The sequence below is a fragment of the Crassostrea angulata genome, unplaced genomic scaffold, assembly GCF_025612915.1.
Source record: "Crassostrea angulata isolate pt1a10 unplaced genomic scaffold, ASM2561291v2 HiC_scaffold_89, whole genome shotgun sequence".
In the NCBI taxonomy this organism is placed as follows: domain Eukaryota; kingdom Metazoa; phylum Mollusca; class Bivalvia; order Ostreida; family Ostreidae; genus Magallana; species Magallana angulata.
Window position 1 is genome coordinate 1 of NW_026441644.1, and position 12,920 is coordinate 12,920.

Genomic DNA, 12,920 nt, shown 5'->3' on the forward strand with positions numbered 1-12,920 from the left:
AAAACATATGACGTAATCAGACAAAAGTACTACATACCAAATTTGTACAAAAGGTTATACTCTTATATAGAAGGATGTGTAGTATGCCAAACGAGGAGCAATAAGAAAAATCAACCTCCACTTCAAGAGACGGATATACCACCTTTTCCAATGGCTAAAGTAGGACTTGATCTATCAGGACCATATCCAACATCCTTGTCGGGGAACAAGTACATAGTTTCTTTTATTGACATCTACTCTGGTTGGCCAGAGGCTTTTCCCGTTCCTGATAAGTCAGCTGACAACATAGTACATCTTATCTTAGAAGAAATATATCCAAGATATGGCTGTCCTCTTCAAATCCTCACAGACAACGGAACAGAAAATGTGAATAAGAAAGTGGAAGAAACTTTAAAAGAATTGAATATCAACCATATCAAAACATCTTATTACAGTCCTCAAGGTAATGGTAAAGTAGAACGATTTCATAGAACTCTACATGACGTGATGGCTAAGAAAACAACAGACAACGCTCAAACATGGGATATTCATCTTAATCAGACGTTGGCAGCCATTCGTTTCCATCCTAACGATTCGTCAAAGTTTTCTTCATATTACCTTATGTACAACAGAGATGTCGTATTACCTCTTGATACGTTGATGAAACCTCGAAGGAGATATGCGGGAGAAGATCAACACAAGATCGCCCTTCAAGAACAACATAAAGCTTTCCTGCTAGTACATCGTAATATGAAGGAAGCCAATAAGAAACAGAAAGCTCAGGCCGATAAGAAAAGCAAAGATGAAAATTTTCAGGTAGGTGACCCTGTCTACCTTAAGAACAATAGGAGACAAAATAAGTTAGATAAAAAGTGGCTACCATATTATCGAATCATTGAGCAGAAAGGACCAGTTAGTTTCGTGGTGAGAGACCAATTGACTGGATTAACCACCAAATGCCATGCACGACAATTAAGACTGGCAGATATTTCGCACTGGCCCCTTTCACAAACTACTGAAGATGGTGGAAGAACTCTAAGAAAAACTAACTATGTGGTGCCACCGGAAGATGAATCGTCGTCAGAAAATGAAGACATGCAACCAGAACCATTAGAAAGAGCTATACAGTCCAAACAATGGGAAAGAGAAGGATCTTCAGACGAAGAGGATATTCCCCTAGCAGAACTTCAAAGACGTATAAGAGCTAAGACGATCATGGATGATCAGCAGTATAAACACGAGAATGATCAGACCGTAGATTCAGAATCGGATGAGACCCATGAGTCAAATCAATGTGGTGAAAATAGTGGTCAAGACTATGAAATACCCTTAGATAACCCAAATGTACCCTTAGAAGAAAATATGGAAATAGATGAAATAGCCCCTAAAGTAGGTCTAGGCTTCAAACCAATCCCTAAACCCCGTAAATCTAATAAACAAAAATTTAAAGAGGATTGTTTAGTTGTCTTAAAACAGTTAGTAATAGGGTAGATAAAGTATCCTTTATTTTCAGATGTCAGAATCTGAGTTATTGGAACTGAGATTGACGCCCCCTAGTGAACTTTATATCAAAATAAAGTTTGGAGGAGTCACATTGACAGCAACCTTGAACATATACAGCCATTATTTGAGTGATACAGAGCCATACTCTGATATGGTTATGCTAATCATTAGAGGAGAAATCACCTCCGCGAGCGTTAGGAGGGAGGGGGTCACTCGAAACCGAATGTAGATGTAAATAATCTCGAATGAGCTTTGCTTTGTACATATATCATGCTTATTAATAATTAAAAAAAAAAATAAAAAAAAATAGGGATATAGCAATTTAGCTTTTCTCTTGTTCATGGGTGGATGTTCCTGATGTCTTGCATTTCTTGCAGAAAATGGCAAGTGCAAGATCGGAACATCCATCAGGGAGAGAGGAAGAGGAAATGGAAAGCATTGACAACCTTGAGGAAAGAGCTATGAGGATCAACTCATTATATACCCCTGGGAACATTTACCCTGACCAGCTACCTTATCCTGTTATCGATCAAATTATGAAGTATCACCGTCTAGCAAACGCGGAATTGACCCCAAAGAAATATGTCAATGTAGAGTTAAGGCGATTTAACGTATATTCTAAGTACCTAAATAGGAGGTTAAGTCCGGAAACACTGAGACCTAGCTTTATTCGAAACCTAAAATTGATGATGAGAATTCTAAGGGATTGTGAACGCTTAGGACCTGAAGAATTAGAGTATCTGTCGGCAATGGTCCTAGATCTAGTTGATATGGGGAGTATTCAAAATGACGCAGCCGGGTTGAATATGCAGTTCAGAGATCTTAATGAACCACATTAAATGGGGAGCCTTATTAAACTTATGTACTAAATAAGGTAATAATTCATTTATTTTACAGAAATGGCCGAAAGTCAGAAAACTCCCAGGGAATTATTCACTGGAGAAGATATTTATCCAGATTTGCCCCCATTAATCTTGGATAAAATCATGACATACCATCGCTTGGCAAACGCGGAAATCGAACCAAAGAGAACAGTTTTGTTAGAGTTAAAGAGAATGGATGAATATGCTGATGCATTTTTTAGAAAATTTAGTCCAACTTTCATAACGAACATAAACAGGTTATTGAAAATTAAGAAAAAATTCGATGAAATTAATCATCTTTTTGATACCATTGGTCACGAAGAGACTAGGTATTTACAATTCATCCTAGCAAACGAGGTCGTCCCAAACTCGTTTAGAGTAGGTGAAAATGGGGTGATAATGGATTTCAATCCAATCGAAAACGAATTAGTACTTCTTGACATAAATGGTGAACCTTTTAGGTTGGGTTAATCCAAGGTCTTAATATATCGAACGTTCTTTTCAGATGTCCGATCCACGACCGTCGCCCCGCTCACTTACATCATTTTTACAATCGGGGAAGAAATTTTCAGACAAATCAAGACTTAGACCCGACCCAAAACGTGAATGGTCAATGAAGCTAGAAATGCCGAAGCAGGGAACAAATACTAACTCACAACAATTACACTCTAGTTTGGGCTCCTTACAACCTGGCTTCGAAAGAAATAAATTTGTAAAACTTCCAAGAGTTTCACATCCTAAGGTAGAAATTCCTCAGGCATTAGTCCCAATGACCTCTGACGATGAAGATATACCGTTAAGTAAAATCTGTGAATTGATCCGTGATTTACCCGAATTGGTTAAGGCTCAAATAATGAAATATCAGAGAATCGCGGAACAAAATCGCCCTACTAGGCTTAAGATAAATTCAGAATTTCAAAGAATAGTAACCCTACAAGCCATAGTGATAGGAAATAATGAAACGCTGCTGCTATACCCCTCTTTCATCAAATTTATGAAAAAACACTTTCCACTTGATTTAGTAGAAACTCATTCAAAAATGATAGAAATGTCAGAAACGAGAAGGAATGTAATTGGCTGGATGTACCAATTTGAAAGAACTTTCTGCAAACACCCTTGTATTAGAAGTTTCAATTATTAATTGCAGGATGAAGTGGGTCTTGACAGTATTCCTCCTAGCTGGAGTGTTTGGGATACCTTTCGCAAACAATATCGTCAGGAAAAATGTAATTTTTGAAAAAGTTAAGGATATTTCTCTGGTGCAAGGAAAATGGACAGCAATCACGACAATAAGCTTAAATCCTTATTATACCATTCTTAATTTGTTACAAACGGAATTAGTAACTGTCAAAAATACTTTAGTTCAAGCCATTGGGGATGAATCAAAGAAACTATCAGTCACTGATACTAATCAAACTATTCGCATGACGCCCATCTTTCGGCTTTATCAAATGAGCGAAAGGTTTTCAGTTGAGATAAACAATTTTAAGGTAAACAGAAGATATTTGGAACAAGAGGTACAAGAAATTCGTTTTATGCACCGTAGAAATACTAGAGCTGTAATACCAATTGTAGGGAAAGTCCTATCTTTTCTTTTCGGTACATTAGACGAAGAAGATTTAAACAGTATTAGAGGCAATGTTAGGCAGCTTGCCAATAATCAACAGCAAATAAAACATGTATTAACCGAAAGTATGACTTTTGTTAAAGATAATCAGCAAAATATAATGGACAACCGCAGGACAATAAATGAAATTATTACTAGTCTTAAGGAATCAATGACAGAACAATCAACACTGGGCAGAGAATTGCATGACATGCAAAGATTTAATGACATTTACATACGTTTCGACAGGACATTAAGTAGTTTATCCGAAATCGTCTCAGTAACTAGAAATCATTTACAACAACTTCGTTTACGTCTCAATATGCTTTCTTTAGGACATCTCTCTCCGACCGTTATCCCCCCAGGAGATCTCAGGCGCCTGTTGTTAGAAATCTCAGATCAGTTACCTTCGTATCTTAAATTACCTTATGATATAACCACCGACCTTTGGTCTTATTATAGGATTTTACCATGTACGACATTAATTGGGGAGGAAAATCTCATAATTGCAATGACTATACCCCTGTTAGATACAAACAAACGATTTGAGTTATTCAAGGTCCATAACCTCCCGGTGCCGAATTTAAAAACGAATCAATCAAATCTGTTGGCTAGATATGATATCGAAACTAAAGCAATCGCTATAGATGATGTTCGGGGAACATACACACCTTATCTAAAATAGAAACCAACGCATGTAAAAGACAACACGGGAACTTTTGTTCTATAAATAAACCCTTTTACCCCGTAAGCTCGAGCGATTTATGCATAGTAAAAATATTTATAAATAATCTGCCAGAAATAGAAAAACATTGTTCGGTATTAGTGGAAAATAAGTTACTTGATCCAAATGCGGTCAACTTGCGTGAAGGAAAGTGGTTAATCACTTCTTCAAAGCCATTAGAAATAAATGTAAAATGTGGACAAAATACACAAAGTACAAAGGTTAAGAGCCCGATAGACATTCTGAGTTTGGGACAAGGTTGCTCGGGTTTTCACGGTTCATTATTATTACCACCATTTTATAATAGAGAAAGTCAGTTCAACATGACCAATTCTTTCCAAAAATTTATCAATGAGATCGATACATGCACCCTTTGGGACCCTCTAAACACCCGACACCCCGAAATTAGCCAAATAAAAATTCCTGACAAATTAAAAGATATTAAAATTTTCCCTATGAATGCACTAATGGCGGAATTGCCAGTAATTAATTTGCAACCCATGAAATCCTCGTCTTGGGTGGGAAGTCCCTGGTTTTATGTGTGTTTAACTTTGGCAGTAACAATAATGATAGGACTTTGTATTAAAAAACGTAAAACTATTAAAAAGTGGGGTGGTATATGCTGTAGTGGTTGCTGGACAGGTTGTCGAAAAAGGGGTAGTGACGGAGATAAGAAAGGTTCTTCCAAAAACACTGTATTTTGTTGTGAAAATCCAGAGAAAAGGACCTCTAGCGACATTATTGAACTTGAACCAATCCCGAAAGTCACTAGGATCCAAGAGAAACCCCGACGAAGCGGAGGAATCGGAACTCACAAATTGGCCAGTAACACGGGGACCATTTCGACTAAACTACGCAGCACAGTTAAGGCTGTCAATAAACTCCGTTCAGACAAAAAGTACGGGAAATGTGCATTATGACATCACAGTATATTACAAACCTCGAAAGTACTTATTAATCTATTTATTAGTAAAATTAACTTATACTAATCTTTTAATTAAAAACAACAAATGCTATTACTTACAATTTTGATGTCCGTTATATCGTACACACTGAAAAATAAGCGAGATGTCGTTCTCGCTGTACTACAAAATATGACGTCATATGCTTCAAAATGACGCATTAAGTTAAATCATTGAAGGCTACCGTGCAGTTTTATAGCGAAGAAAAATAAATGTCATACATTAACGGAAAAGTATAAATGAATATTTTGTTTAAAATTATTATTAATAGAATGCTACCTATATAGTCTTATTTTCATTTTGTTAAAAGTATGCATTGTATAAAGAAGCCACCTCGGTTTTGTATAAAATATCGTATATCTAAAATCTGAGTACCTAAATAAATCACTTAATTGCAAGGGCATACACTTACCTGATCCTGACAAACTTTTACATGTGAATTTGAAATATGCTATGTAACTTAAAAACTTCTACGATCCTTGTAAAATCTTACAAATTAATTATTTTTTAATGAAATTAACCCTGTGACCTTCAAAATTATTCAACATATGCATTATAAATTACGGTTTCTACTAACAAATATTCTTATCTTAAAAAGTTCGCACCGTTTTTCAAAATCTACGATATAACATCAAGTTATTTCATAATTCAGTTGTGAATTTTGACATGATTATGCCCTTGCAATATTGAATTTTTTAAATGACCTCAAAACCACAAATACATCTGCTTGTACCATGCGACTGCCATATCACGTGACCACTATGAACATAAAATATTGTACTGTTATATATATATTTTAGAAATATATTGCATTTGAGTGACTGTTATTGATTTTAAAAAGGACGTGCCAGTTTAACTAAAGTATACGTGTTTTCATCACAAAAATTTGCCCATATTTTTATTGACCGCCTTAACTGTACTGCGTAGCACAACAATTTCGTGGAGAGGAGGAAAATGAAGACTATCCATGGACCAAATACTATCGACCGGACCCAGTGCTGGCACGTAAATACCTGGAAGAGAAGGCCGCGATGTCTACGCAACAGAGGAACGCAGGAGACGCTCCGCGAGAAGTCGCCTCGCCATCCGCGCCGACCCTCTATCCACGGGTGCCGATGATGGATGAATAATTGAGCTACAGCCGCGAAGAAGTTGTGTATTCCTTATGAAAGGATTGTGAAATTTAGCGAAAGTTAAAAAAATGTGAAATGTGTAAAGTAGAAATGTGCGTTATCTTGTGCTAATGTAAATCTTGTATTTGTTGATTCACTCTGGAGAAATTCAGGAAGAAACCGATGGACTCCGAACTTATGACGCAAACCTCGCCCCTAGGAAGGAAGAGATATTTTTGTGAACTTATAAGCATGCACTGACTTTTTATATATATGTGACATCAAGCTTAATCATACTTAGTATTACTTTGATGATGAATTACGATTATATTCAACTATGGTTATTTCATCTTGGTCATTATTATCATACTTTATTCATTATTGTTTTCATGATTGTAATGCGATATAATCAAGCTATATGATTTTATGAACATGTATACATCCTGGGTATAGATTTGTTTTTATAGATGAATGGTGTTCCAAGCCGGAGGTGGAAACATGTCACTTGTTACTATCTCTTAACATAGATGTTCTGACTGGTATGTCACTAGGAAGTTCGTCTGATCAAGGGTAGATCAAGGACGCTTTCCTATTCCGGGCGCCAGGCATGAGAAATCTCCCTTCGGGATATTTCTTTTGTTTGGGGGACGTATGTAAACAGATAGCCATGCTATGACCTTGAATTGCTAGTATTACATAATGGTCACTATGATATTTATGTGTACCTTGATGCTGCGCACTGAATGGTGTTAATAATAATTGACAGAATGAACTCTGTGACTCTTGTAGCAATGCGTAGTATTCCTAAATGATGTTATGAAACCAGGTCATAATACGGGCAGAATAATATCCAAATTGAGAGTTTAACAACATGTGACCTATTTGGCGATTATGTGTCTGCAACGAATGCTCTAGTATTCTATATTGAGTCATGTATTGTGTATTCTATATATTAACCTTTGTAACCTTTTATGCCGTGTATGAATGAACGTATTGTGAGTAAGTGATGCCTCATACTAGGTGGGGGGGCTCCGAGACCCAGGACTCGGAGACCCACATCCTGCATCCAGACTCTTTGATTGGCAGTTTTGACGGTTTTGTTACTTTATTTAGAAATAAAATATTAATCTTAATTTTGAACACTAAATGTTCACTCATGATCGTCGTATATGGGCCGAACTAGTCAAAACTGTCCATCATAAGTAAAACCTTATATATACCCATATGAAATGAGATTGTGCAGACTCCTGATTTGGGCTGCTTTAGATTGTTGTAATCTTAACTATACGATCACGCTTAATAAAACCGCTTGAGAATGAATTACTGGACTTGTCATCCATAAGCTTGAGCTGACCCTCAATAGGATCCTGTAAGACAGAAGGCTTACAAATAATACAAATTGCTTAACTCTTTAACAAATGAAATACAGTTTATGAATGGTAGTGACATTAAATGGATGCAAAGCATGAAGTTTTCATTCACACTTTTTATAGATATTCTAGTCCGAATTTCCTCTATCAGTTTTCAAATTACTAGCCATTTTTGATTCAATATATCAAAAAACTGAATGATGATAATGCTAAAACATTTATAGTAATAAACTAAGTATATTGACCTCTCTCTGCTGGCATAAAATTTATATGAGGTCAATAATAAAAATTTTGAGATATGGTGTCTTTTATCATTTTTAAGCATTTTTCAATATTTTTGTTGTGTGTGCTATACGGTTATCTAAACGAAAAAGCAAGATAAAACCAACAGAAAATGTGCAAAATTATGTTGACTAACAAATAAAATCTTAACTTTTAATATTATAGTACTACCAAAAAATTTCAGTGGAGAACGAAATCTGAAAAATTTAGTCCGAATTTCCTCTGTTTTGCTAAAAGTCAAACTGTGTCAAAGCCTAATTCCATAATTTAGTAAACATATCGATTGTTATGTCAATAATAATTTATACCATGAATTTTTGTATTTAAAACAAATATTTTTCATGAAATTGAACTTTCTAATAATCCGGATTTGAGAATTCAAACCCTGAGTAAACAACGTCCTTAAGTATGAACAGAATTTACCTAAATATGCAATCAGCATATATATAGTATCAAAGGGCACCTGCTTAAAAAACCTTAACCTCCTTTAGCATCTGAAATGTTTGCTAAATTTCAGCATCTTAATTTGTTAAGTCTATAATTATAAGTATGCCCAGATGTATCAACCATGAAATTTAAAATAAAAAATAACAATTTTAAATAAACTATTTCGGTGAACATCGTTAAACAATGTAGTATTACAGTATGGCAACGAGAATGTTACTCGCCATGAAAAAATGTAATGTCTGATAATGGGGTTGTGTATGTGAGTGGTTTCCCCATCTCTTCATACTTTGACTTCAACTTTATGTATCTTGCTATCGACACGCTTGAAAGCATAATTAATGATTCCGATCAAGAACTTGGTACCAATCGGGTTTTGGGACTTAACATGAGATTATCACATCACTCTATTTTCACAGTACTATTGGTAGATGACCCTGTAGATTTTAGCCCCCAGTCCGATGATTCCGAGCTCAATGCTTAAAATCCCATTATAATAGATAGTGAATTTTCTTTAGGGTGCTATTTCTCATTACCTAAAAATAACCGTATCACTATAGTTTTACAGTGGTAGTGGTATACTATTAGTAGTTGACCCTAAAAATGTGTTCTAGAATGCAGTTCACTGTTGAATTGCGAATAACAAACTGCGTTAAACAAAAGTTGCCTTCTAAGAAGCAATCGCCAGGTCTTAAAGAAGAACAATGTCTCCCGCACATGGACAATAAATCACACAATGCCATTTTCGCCGTCATTGGAGCGTTTGAAAATATTCCTGTTTCCAAAGATCCTAGAAAAAATTAACTATATACTAAACACAAAGCCATTGTGCTTAATAGTGTCTTTGGTACTAAACGGTTCAAAGGGGCTTTAGAATCAAAACACACAGGGACAATCGACCTACAATTTACGATGGCACACTTTAAACACTTAAGTCATTAGAGTGGTCAGTACCTCGTGAGTGAGATGTCTCGAATGCCATAGATTAGAACATTCTCGTCACAATGCCAACTATCCGCTTTTACCCCCATGTGAGAATAACGTGGGGGGGGGGGGGGGTCCAAGTTACTTTTTGGTCTGATTGGAATATACTCAAACAGCCGGTTCTAAATCAGTGCATTTAATATGAAAAATTCCGAGTGTCAACGTGGTGTGTAAATTTGAAGCGAGTAAAACACGAATGCGTTTCGTGTATTGTCTCTGTAGCAAAGAAAATACGGGTACGTTGGTGAAAAAGTGTTAAATTATTCTTTAATATGAACTGAATTTTAGGTGAAAGATATTTACTGCATCAAAATGGTTTGTTATGAATAATTTGAAGGTTATTTTCAATGCAGCTTCATTAATGTTCTCCAAAATTATTTCGGACCTATTCTATAATTTTTTGCTACATTACGGGTATATGGGAGGCATTTTAACTGTGGTGGAGGCCTGTCCCGAGACACAGTTAGATTATTCTAACTAAGCAGAGGATAGTGAAATTAATAGCATTATTGTAGGCTTAAAGCTTGATCATGTAAATGTCAACAATACCTGTATCAATGTATCTATTTCGTAAATGTCCGATATCATATGCAATGTCAACCTGTGCACGCACGGGTCAAAGTTTAGTAGTGATGAAAGAAAATGCTGATTTTTCCTCAACAACCTCTTTGCAAATAGCTCTGTTGTAAAGGCAAGTTTCAGACGACCCATAGTGAACCATTTTCATGGAGTATATGATTTAAAGTGACAGGACTGCTATTTTTTGGCAATGGCCTTTGTGATTGAAAACACATTATCCCCTGAGCATGAACTTGATGTTGGACCATACTTTCCATAAGTTCTTCTGATGTTTGTGAGGCTTGAATATCCAAAGAATAACGGAACTTTGAATATAAACATTTATTTTCGATAAAAAATCTAAATGAGAGTGAAGTGGTAGACACGCTTAAATCGCGAGCGATTTGTTTTAAATTGACTTGAATTGTAATTATATTAATTTTACGTTTATAAACAGTGAATATACCCGCAAATGATTTAATGTATCCATAGAAATAAGGATGTGGTAAATTTTTTAAACACTAAAAGAATGAGTTCGTTTCTTTAATCCGCTAATAAAGTTTTGATGGAAACAGCCCCCACTTTCCAGAAGATGCTTAGAACATATCAAACAAGATCATCTTTGCAGAAAGTTGGATTAGTTAAGTATGCAGCGGACACATATTTTGGATCAGACAACTTGTTGAAAATATACGAATAAAATAAGCATGCAGTAGCTTGCAAAGGTGTAAATAAAACTGTTCTGATCAAATGATGCCATAACTAGGTAAAGAGTATCAAGAGAACAGGGAAAGTTCCCCTCCCTATTTTTTTCAAATCAGCAAATATTTCTTTAGTTACATATTGAATAATAAATAAAGAACAAATTTCCAATCTCACTTTTTATATCACTTTCGCAATTACATAAAAAACACACATAAAGATCAAGATTTAAAGAAACAACACATTTCTGACCCCCCTCTTTCTCTCAATCTTCAATTTAAAAATCTTTATGCATTTATAGATATGCGATAAAGTTTGACATTGAATACAGTGTCATGCAAAAATGTAAATATATTAAGTTACGATAATTTACTACATTTTGGTCAAACAGTGATTCACCGCGTAAGCACGGGTTATCATTTAGTGTTTAATATTGATGGAGGATCGCAGATTTATTGCAATGACTTTAAACTGTGTCAATATTAATAAATTAGTAACAGAAAGTGCATTGGTATTTCGAAGGTTTTGATCTTTAAGTACATACAATCTCGTTATGTGTAATGATAAGGTCTTCCGTCATGATTTTTTTAACGAACGATGATATATCCAAAACAATCAACCCCCCCGTTCACTTTTAGATATTGTTTAGGATCAATAATACTTTTACAAAGCTCAAAGTGTTTTTCATTTTTTACATACAGCACATCAAATACTACATAGTTTGGTCCTTTAAATATCTAAAATTACATGTACACTATAAATGCGCATGGCAATGAGTTTTTCATAAAGATAGTGTTACCATAAATGTTTGTGCTTCTATAATGCATAACAAAGTCTTAATTATCTTGAAGTAATTTGTAAAAGGTTTTAAGAGGCTCGTTGAAACTAAATAAAGCGACCTGTTCCATATTTTTAATATCAAACAAAAGGTATCTTGAATACCTACATGTTTTGTTCTTAAACCATTCTAAAACTGTTGTTCATTTTTAAGATACAAGTGATTGAATATTTAAGAGGTCAGCCCGTAGATCTTTAATGGGGACATTCCTTGGTGTTTCAATAAGTGGAATCGATTAAAATCATCAATACTAACATCTTCTCTTCTACAATGCTTAACAAATTTCCTCTCCTTCTCAAGACATATTGCGTCATAGTTTGAAATTGTTTGCCTTTGAAGCTCCTTAATTACGTAATAAATGTGTGTTGCAATGATTTCTTTCAATCAAATATAATTACAATCAACAACTTTGCTTCTATAATGCATTACAAAATCTTAATCATTCTCAACTTATTTGTATGAGCCTTTACGAAACTCGCTGACACTAAATAAAGTGGCCAGCCCCTCTTGATATATATCAAACGAAGATCTCTGAAACAATTACATATTTTGTTTTGACCCCTTCTTAAGGACCAACCTTGTATATAATGTTTTAATAAAAGGAATCGATTAGAATCAGTATTATGAACATTTTCTCTTCTACAATGTCTAACAACATATGTCTTCTTCTCGATAAATTTTGCGTTTAAGTTTGGGGATGTTGTCCCCTTAATATACCTTATTACGTAATAAATACTTGTGGTAAAGATTGTTTTCTTCAGATAGTTACATACGAAATTTGATTTCATATAGCTTATGGACATCATATAACACGTTTTGAAATACCAGGTGTAAGCAGTTTCTCTGGTGCAGGCAATTGTTGGTTTATTGGCAAAATATCTTAATTTATTAGTAAAGATTTAGCTACATAATAGAACGTATTTAATTAAACTATTCAATAAGAAAATAATGATGATTTAAATTGACCAATTAAAAAAAAATATACATAGTTTT